At 34.7% G+C, this 7,461-nt stretch overlaps 1 long non-coding RNA gene across 1 annotated transcript; it reads left to right on the plus strand.

Annotated features, from left to right (window-relative positions):
- Nucleotides 1-2,323: 2,323 nt before the first annotated feature.
- LOC141688793 (uncharacterized) lies at nt 2,324-3,878 on the plus strand. Its single transcript, XR_012562157.1, has 3 exons — nt 2,324-2,517; nt 3,039-3,491; nt 3,579-3,878. It is a non-coding gene; the product is annotated as an uncharacterized LOC141688793 (long non-coding RNA).
- The last annotated feature ends 3,583 nt before the right edge of the window (nt 3,879-7,461 follow it).

Raw genomic sequence — 7,461 nt, forward strand, 5'->3', positions numbered from 1 at the left:
GTTATTGCTTCAATCATAAGGAGAATGGGGGCAGGCCACCTCACATGGTTTTGACCACCTCACTCCTTGAACTTAGAGTTTCGTCGCCTCTCCACCCCTTCATTCGAGAGATGTGCCAATATTTTAGGGTTGCTCCCATCCAGATTAATCCGAACGGTTATAGAATTATGATTGCACTCTACATTATGTATGATATTGAGGGATACCCCAAACTGATAACAGAGCAATTCCACTACTTCGTCACTATAAAGCAATCCGGTGCTAAGGACTATGGCTATGTTTACTTCTCTGTCCGGCCCGAATTCTATGGAAATAATTTAACCATTGGAAGTCCAAGCAATTCTGGAGATTGGAAAAGACCATACTTCTATATTTATGACGTGCCTCACGTGCAGACCCGTTTTAACATTAGTCTTGGTAAGTTTTTTCGAACTTAGTATCCTTTTATATATTCATTACTTTGCGCCTTGGCACTAATACACTTTACATCTCCCCACTTTATCACAAATTAACCATTACGCCCCATACTTAAAGGTAGAGATAAGGAGAACGCAGACAACATAGTTAAACTTCCTGACGAGAAGAGAAACCTTCGGCTCGTACTCACACAAAATAATTTAATTCAGTGTGGGTTTCGAAGACAAGAAGTGAAGCCCTAAAAAAAGATTGTTGTTAACCTTCGTAGGAGCCAAACCGGTACCCGTTTCATTGACAAATAGAATATTAGGCTATATAGTCTTCACATCACATGCATTGCATAATAGCCCATATTAATCTACTGCATCATGTATCACTTGCATTGAATTATAATGCATTCACATGCTTACTTTATTGACTTTTTTATTGATGTAATTTTTTTTGTTGATTGTACATGCATGGCTTCCAAGAAGCCTCCCACGATCCCTTTCATGAGGAAGAAAGAGGTGGCAGGTGCTTCTGATAACCCTTCTCGTGATCAATCAAACTCCCCCTCTCTTGTGGTTGTGACTGCCCAGGATCCTCCTAAGCAGATAAGTTATACTGAGCATCTTCCACAACCATCTTCTCCACATTCTTCTAGTAGAAAGAAGCCTTCTGAGATCATGATTACTCATGAAGAACCACCGCTAAAGGGACCAAAAAAAAACACGAGCTCTTCATTTAGTCCTCCTCCTAGACAGGTTAGCTAGACCTTTGGAAAATTGGCGCATGCCCATGTTGCAGAAGCTAGCATGTATACTTGGTCACAGCAGTCCATGGAGGAGTCCAATGCTTCCATGACTAGAGCTATAACTAAGCTTTTTTATCATCAGACCACTCGTCACAAGGAGATTCTGGCCTTAGCTTCTTCAAATCGAGAGATGAGCAAACAATTAGCGGCCCTCGAATCCACACTTGCGGAGACTCGGGCTAATGCCGAGTGCTCAGAAGATACTTGGAAGAGAAAGCTTGAGGATGCGACTGAGAAACTTAATAAAGATCTTCAAGATTAGAAGTCAGCCAAAGAGAAGCTGAAGTTGGATCATGTTGTTGAGAAAGAGATCACAGACTCCCAGATAAAGGACCTTACAGACCGTGTTGCTAAGCTGGAGAGGGAAGCTAAAGATGCTGCTGATGCCCTCCCAATTACCATTAGTGAGGCTGAGGACAAGGGATCTATTAACTTCATGAAAATCTTCTTAGAAAAGATTGATGACTTTGATTGGTACCGGTTTGATGAAGAAACCAGGAAACTTGCTGATGACCTTAAGGAGGAGATGAGGAGGGGAGCGACTAAATGAGGCTCATTGATCTCTTCTTTATTCTTCTCAGATTTTATCTACTAGACTCATTGGAGGTGCGGGCACTCCATTTATTGCCTCGCACTTGTAGACTTGATTTATTTGACTTATTTTGATGCTTTTTGGAACCTTTATTGGCTTGATTTATTTATGCATCTTAATACAATAAAGTTGCAAAATATTTTATGATCACTTATGAGATGATAATTTTGTTCTTAGGATTTCAGACTTCTATCATTATTTAGACTTACTTATTAGAGATTTCAGCATCTATATATTTGGTTTAGACATTTTGGAGATTTAATATTATTTTGGAGATTTTAGACTGTTTAATTATTGTTAGAAATATATTAGTGCTCTGTTTGCAGATTTTTAGATTTTAAGTAATATCTCCCTTTTATTTAAAGAATGGGGGTGTTACAAAATCAGAAATATAATTAAGGAAGAGATGAATCATATAACTACATTTTTTTAAATGTTTTGAACATTTAGTTTATTTACCTTCTTTTAGGAATGGAAAGAACAAAATTGATTAAAATATCATGTCTGCAGATTGAACATGATGCAAGTTAGATATAAGTTCCTGATTTCTAAATATGGCGTTGCTTTTTTAGATGCTCGGTGATGAAATTGGGGAAGGAGCTTATGCTCATGTTGATAAGGGCTTGGATTTGGAAAATGGAGACTTTGCTGCAATTAAACAAATGTCTGGGGAAAATATTGCTCAGGAGGATCTAAATATTAATCTTCTATAAAGGTAACTACTTAACATTATTCATTTTTCACATTTTTTATCTTTGGCTAAAAAATTTAAACCAAAAAAACATAGTGAAATATCTTGGATCTTCAAAGACCAAAAGCCATCTAAATATAATTCTTGAGTAAGTACGCCAGACTCTGTATTATTTTTTAATATATGAACTGCTGACATGATAAATTCCAGGTCGGATTTAGTATGCTTGGAGTTTTGTATTTTTACATGTCCAGTATAGTCTAGGGGATATCCTTTTCCTCTTGGTAATAAAAGGTTGAGGGTTCAAGCCTTAGTGGAAGCTCTGGTTTGAGTAATTAAATTCCTGCAACCGACTCTTTACACATAAGAATTCATGTACATATTTCTGATTTTTGCATGTACCAGAAATTTCACTATGATTTCACTGTGTACCAGTATCAAAAAACTTTTTTATTTATTTTTTATGATTTTCCTGTGATTAGAGCTTTATGTTTATTCAGAAGTTATCTTAATCATAAACATAAAGCAGGCTTCTACTTTTGCAGGTACTTCAATCGTGATGTTGAATGCATCTTTGCACATAAAGCATCCAGTCAGGAGCCCAGGTGGGACAACCTTTATCAGTTTCACTCTTGTCTATCTTGTAGCTCGGTCCTTTTTCTGTCCATTATGTGGCTTGTCGTTAAGCTCATGTTACAACTAATGGGGGCTGTTTTTGATCTATAACTTCATCATACGTAGCCTAGACAGTCTACATATCTGGTAGTGGTATATCGCTGTGAGGTATTATCTTTTTGTAATTTGGTAGAACCGAATGTACATCATAAACTTTTTACTCTGTAATGTCTTGTTGACTTGTTCTATAAATTTGATGTTGTTTATTGTTCCTTGTAGTCCTGTTCCTAGATCATAATTCTCATTTCTTTTAATCATAGCTGAAAGTTGGAAATGGAGAAGATTTTTTCCCGCGCAATGGGTGATGGAATTTTAATAACAAGGTGTGTTTATAGAGGGGTTATTACAGTTTTTATTCTTTATTCACTGTCTCTTAATGGTTTTTAAATGACCTTAATTTTTTTTACCAGAAATTGGTTGGGACGACTTTAATAGAGTGTTGGGCTGTGGTCAACTTCTCTACTCGGTGCCAAATTCAGAATCTTATAAACGATCTTATAAGTTGAAGCCTTTGCACTAATTGCGGACTTAGCGGACTTAATGTATATCGCCTCCCAGTTCCGAAGACAGCACTGTAGACAACTCAGACACAAATTCAGATTCTACTCTAACTAGTGGGGTGCATGTTTTTTGTTTGTGTAATTAAAGGCGTAATTAAATTTTTTTGGTTATTTGAATGTAAACCTGTGGTAATATATTGAATGTTTGGATGTTAAAAAATTAGTGGCTATTCGATATTTGGTAATGAAAATAGAATTGAATTTTGGTTTTGATTGCGATATTTTATTGGTTAGTTTTGATTTATAGGTATGCAAGCACAAGGTATACCAATCAAAACTTTACAACAGATTCAAAAGATACAAATATAACTGATGTCTCCCATGGACAAAACATGAGTGCAGTTTAAGAAAATCGATGTTAAATTATATTTTTAACAGTAGTTCAAAATTAATCATAAATAAAGGCCTACAGAACCGATGTCTAAGACTATTGTTTACATCATTCCAGAAAATAACCGATATCAAAAGTACTTATTTACAATGTCCTGATTTGCATAAACGTTGTCTTTGTCTATTTTTCCCTTGTGTATCGCATGCTTAAATTGATAAAAATTACAACATAAACTAATATTGAACTAGTGGTCATGTGTTAAAATGTAAGACATTAAAACAAAGACATCAGTTGCTAAGTTAGAACTGCTATCTAGGTATATTTTAAACATCGGTTGTGAACCGATGTCTAAAACTCTGGACCTTTCTCTAGACATGCAAAGACATCGATTTTTAAAATTTTTAACATCAGTTTATAACAGATGTCTTTTGCCCTGTTTCTTGTAGTGTATAGAAGTAACTCTGATAAGAAGGAGTCAAAGGCTGAGAAATATGACAAGTCAAATGAAAAGTGCTACAATTATGATGGAGTTGGACACTTTGCAGTTGATTGTAGGAAGCCAAGGGAAGAGAAGAAACAAGCCTTGATCACCAAGTAGAAGAACTAGGATGATACATCAGAATCAGATGATATTGTTAACTATGCTCTTATAGAAATAGCTGATATTGAGGCTGACACTGCGGAGTTAAAGGTACCTCAAACCACAATTGCTTTTGATACATATCATATTTGTAAACTAAGGATATTTCTTAAATCTCTGCATGTTAGCTATAGGGATCAAACACTTGAAAATGCTAGGATTAAAACCAAAAATTTTGATCTTGAGAAAAAGAATGATCACCTAGAATCTGAGTTGATTTTCATGCTTGAAACTCAAAAGGAAAGAGATGATGCTTTGGATATTAAAGAAAAACTGTTAGAAAAGCATGCTTACCTAAAAAATGAACTAGCTAAAGAAAGGGAAATAAATAAGCTTTGGACTAGTTCAGGAAAAAGAACTCAGGGTTTGATAGAAAATGGCTGTTGGGGATCAGGATTAGGATATGCTGATAAAACTAATTCTGATAAGTTTAATGAAGAGGAAACTGAGAAAGGTAAACTAGTAAATACTGATAAAAAGGTAAACCTGAATATGTCTCAGTTAAAACCTATTAGTTTAAATTAAGTGCTGATGCTGTTATCTGTTAATGAAAAAGGGTCAACATCAGCATCTAAGTCAAACTTAAAAGCTGATAATTATGAACAAGTTCATACCAAGTCAGTCAATGTTGGTTTAATGACTCTGAAAAAAGCTTAAGCAAAAGGTGAAGGAAGTCGAAATGAAAAACAAGGAAAAATAGCCTAAAAAGAATAGAAATGAAAAAACAGGTGTCAATAAGGAGAACAAATATAAACCCATTCCTAATGTACCTAGAAAGGCTTGTTTTAACTGTGGTAATGCTAATCATCTTGCTGTTGATTGCAGGAAGAATAAAGGAATAAACATTATTCCTCTTAAGACAGAGTTCAGGAATAGAACAGTTAAATATAAACCACAAAATGTTAGGGTTTATACTGAACTATTCTTTTAAAGTATATACTATTATAATAATCATTTAAGAATCTTGAATGCATGTTTTCACATTGTCTGTATATTATATATTGTAGACAATCTAGTATCAAATGGGATAGCAGAAGATTAGATTGTCAAACTCCATATATAATATAATAAAGGTTCACAGTCTAAGTGGTGTTAGACAAACCACTGGAATGGCTGAAGTATTATCTAGAAGAAACAGTATATCTTGACTATTGAATAATACTTGTATACTTTGTGTATATTGAACGGGATCAAAATAATATAATAATTGTTTCTGTTATTCTGACAATAAAGAAGAACTAAGATTCTATGATATTATTATTGCTTAGGTTCTTAATCCGAATATAGTGATTGACACTTTAATGCACATGCCTTGATTCATACATTAAGTAATTTGTTTTAAATTGCGAATTTATGTATTGGGCAATGACATTATATACAGAGTGGGATATTAACTATAAAAGGAAACCGTGTCCGAAAAATATATTCGGGTGATGATGTCCTCTTGAAATCTCATAAAAATAATTATGCTTTAGTCCTGCAGGCAGATTTTTTCTTGCATAATTATAACGTTGAGTGGATGATCAAGGATAAAAGATATTGATTAAATTAATTGTCAGAAATTAATTTAATTAATGGACATGTGATATCTTAGACATGGGGAATTTAATAAGCAATTAATATGGGAGCCGAATTAAATGATTAATTTACGGAATTAGGAAAGGTAGTGCAAATATTAATTCTTTAGTGGATTGAATTAATATTTAATGACATTGGGCTTGGCCCAAAATGTCATTGGAAGGCCCTACCTAATGGTCCATGATCCCTACTATAGCCTATAAATATTCTCATTCTCCTAAAGCTAGGGTAAGACACACAAAAACGAAATCAGATCCTAGGGTTTGAGAGAGGCAGTCATTTTTCTCAAGGAGCCACCTAGGGTTTTGGATTTTCGGAGCTTTAAGGAGAGGCACACCTTGCGAGATCGAAGCCCACACTTCATCCAAGGAGAATCAGGGAATACAGTAGAAGACGTGGACTTGAATCGCTTGCGCCGTAGCGATTAAGATTAATATTTTGTTCGTACTCTTTTAGATATATCATAAAATGTAGGGCCAAGATTCTATTGTTCCAACATAGAATCCATGTTTTTATTATGGTAGTATTTGGAATTCAATTTACACATGTAAAGAGTATCACAATTTGTATTATGATTACTATGAACTGAAACCATCCTTAAATAAATCAAAAGTTGTTTCTGCATGTGTAAACTCTGATATTAAGAATGTTAGCATAAACTCTGATTCAAAGTCTTCTGCTGCAAATGTTAACAAACTTAAAAAGGCCAAATGATCCAAGCAAGTCTGGGTCCTTAAAAACATTAATTAATTGTTAAATCTGATTGCAGGGTAACGGGAAAAATTCTCCAATCGTGGACAGTGGATGTTCAGGACATATGACTGGAAATAAATCCCTGCTAAGGAGCAGGCTGGCCCAAATGTTTCTTATGGAGATGGAAACTTAGGAATGACTTTGGGATGGCCAGATCAAGCTTGAACATGTCATTATTGAAAATGTAGCTCTAGTTACTGGACTCAAGCATAATCTGATCAGTGTGAGTCAAATATGTGACAGAGGTTATCATGTGACTTTTTATGAAGAAGATTATGAAATTGTCAGTAAATCAGATGGCAAGGTTGCAATGACTGGTTACAGACATGGTAGCTTTTATAAAGCCAGGTTGTCCACAAATACTGATAATTCTGAAATATGTCTACTTAGTAGAGCATCTGTGAAAGACAGCTGGAACTGGCATAAAAAAC

This window comes from Apium graveolens, chromosome 10, assembly GCF_009905375.1.
Source record: "Apium graveolens cultivar Ventura chromosome 10, ASM990537v1, whole genome shotgun sequence".
Taxonomy (NCBI): Eukaryota; Viridiplantae; Streptophyta; class Magnoliopsida; order Apiales; family Apiaceae; genus Apium; species Apium graveolens.